Genomic DNA, 2846 nt, shown 5'->3' with positions numbered 1-2846 from the left:
AAATCCCCTCATCTGGACGCTCTTGTCTCTCGACTGGATCGGATAACTGAGATTCTACTGTATTTAATTTTTTGTTTACGTCTTTGTCTCGGCCAGTAACGTTTCCAAAAGAGAAGACTGACGCATACGTCCAAACGCGGTGGCCGAGAGAAGACGATGGAGAAACAACTGATATCGAGTTCATCCTCTCCCCCTGTACCAAGAAGGAAACTTTCTCCTTTTCTTTCATTTTGTTTCTCTTCGACGAGGTTCACGCGCTGCGATCTGCCGTGTCCGCAACTTGTTCGAACATTCGTGGTTCCAGATGGCAGCAGTAGCTGCGGAACGTCGAGAAGATACGGTGTTGATCCGATCCCCTTTTCTCGTCGCTCCTTCCTCGATGTCTTGCTCCTCGCGTCTCGATCTGTTACGCTTCGTCATGTCAGCAGTGTCCTAGTCCATTACCGGGAAACATGTAACATTTAAAAATTGATAAATTGATAAATTCGCGGGATCGTCAGGACGAATGACGAATGCGCGATGCGTAAGCCATACGCGCTTGTCCATCGGTGAAAAATGCCGCGTAATAACGAAACGAATGATCGTGTTTGAATAGAGTACCGGACGGTCGGAATTGCGATGAAAGGATCGCGTCAACCGTAGCCTTTCGTTTTTGCACGGTCGTACGTTATTTTAATGTTTTAATATCGTGTCGGCGCGGCCATTCGCGCAACGTGGTGTCTGGATCGTTCTCGATGCACTTCCCTCGTGTATTTTCCTTCGTCGATCACCCTTTACCCGTATCTTCCTTTCGGACAATCCCTCGCAAACTTTCGAATCTACAAAATTAACCGATTAAGCAATAATCGAAAAGAGAAAAGAAAAGGAAGAATAACTATTAAATACACCAAATTGATGGAATTTTCAGAAAGCTTTTTATCTCTTTGCATTTTTATCTTCGACGTTTAAGGTATGCGGAGCACGAATGGGATAAATTTTCAGAATGGCCTAACAGCTAAATAATGTTCACAGTAGCAAAGGTTTGGAATTGGATTGGGTAAAGTCGAGACACTCGAGTAGCAAGTATTTCGTACAACGATTTGATCGAGCAATTTTTATCTTTACGATTTCTATCTGTGGCATGCTGGACTCGAAACATACGAAATGAAAGAGTTTTCCTTTTTTCTCTTACAGGCCGCGAGCCTGCGAACGAATACGGGAGGAGACTGGACGGCTTGCACTACCGATATCCACTCGCATCGATAGCTATATCGACAGCTATAGAACAGGCGCGCAATGGGAAAGGAAAAGTACACGAGTCGTCGAATTGTATTCTCGCGGCTCCTGGTTCGCGGACGATTTAACATGGGGCCGATAACGACCGGGATAAATCAGCGCCCGTCCGAACGAGGCGCGGTCCGAAATCAATAATAATGGGCAGGAGCCATTAGTAAAATTAATAAATTATGCCTCACATTATGTGCGCATTGTGAGTCGCGCGCGCTAGCACGTCGGGGTAATACGTCGTAAATCATATTAGTGAATAATCCGCATCACCATAACCAGCCGCGCGAGCAACGAGTACGTTTCGCGCAAAGGCAAAAGTCGCGTCGATCCCCTTTCGCTTGTTTGCCAACTCGTATTCCGCTTTGTTCCATGATTTGTCGATCTTTCTCGATTTCTAGCCGGTTCCCGTATCGGCCACGTCGGATACAGCTAGGGCTGTGCTAACGACAGATACCAATAACAATAATGCAAAGCAATAATCGACGAAGATATTCGACAAAAATAGAATCGAACGATCGATCGTTGTATCAGAAGGATACGAGGAGTTTGACGAACAAAGGCGATCGTTAAATTCGATCGCAAGCGCTAAAACCGCATCTTCCATCGTTTGAATGGTCGTGATCGTCGAAACGATAGTCGCATTTACGAATCAGGATAGTCGTAAGACCAGACGGTCAGATGTTGAGGGGATCGGTCGGTCGGTCGGTCAATCGATCGGTTGGTCGGTCTACGTTAGATATCTATCGACGAACGCATAGCTTCCTATTAGCGAAGCATTTCCTACGAACGAGATTCTAGCTTGGTTCGCTTCTGCTCCCCGCTTCGTCCTTCTCACCACCACGTTTGTGTCTCTTCACCGTTCCGCGCTGCACCGTGCCGCGCCACGCCGCGCTACACCGCGCTACGCCGCACCCGTGGGCGATATCGTATAAATGTGTCGTTAATTACTTACCCCGCGGCCGCGACACCACCCTTCTCTTCCACTGGTATTTCTCCTCCCTCTAACCGTCTCCGCCAACCTCCACTACGTCCGCTACCACCACCTCCTCCACCGTCACCCTTCTGTTCCATAGACCCGTCACCTCTACCGACCTGCCTTCCGAGTGTACCACGCTATCCTCCTCTTCCTCCCAAAGCCCCCCGCGCTTGCCTCTTTCTCTTTTCCCACCTTCGATTTGCCCCTCTTACTTTCTCGCTTTGTTCCCTACTGCCACTACCATCGCTGCCACCTCCTCCTTCTCCTTCTCTTCTGTCCCTTTCACCAACCAGTTCTCTCTTTCTCCACCGATTTGACCGTTCCTATCTTCTTTCCGCTATCGGGCTGTTTCTCTACTCTCTCCGCAGAGCCTCATCCTCGCCCTCGTTCTCGTTCTCGTTCTCGTTCTCGTCCTCGTCCTTGCCCTCATCCTCCGCCACGTTATGGCACCGCGTGTTAAGGAAACTAATGTTTATTTGAAAAACTAATTGAACGGGACTCTCGCGTCTACAGCCGGCAATTAAACGAGATTACTGCAGTAGCGCTCGAGCCCCCGTGGGGATTAGATAGCACAGTAAGATATGGAACGCGTAATGTTTAACTA

This window comes from Bombus impatiens, unplaced genomic scaffold (genome assembly GCF_000188095.3).
Source record: "Bombus impatiens unplaced genomic scaffold, BIMP_2.2 scf_2222, whole genome shotgun sequence".
Classification (NCBI taxonomy): Eukaryota; Metazoa; Arthropoda; class Insecta; order Hymenoptera; family Apidae; genus Bombus; species Bombus impatiens.
The sequence above is the reverse complement of the archived record's forward strand: the minus strand, read 5'-3'. Positions refer to the sequence as shown.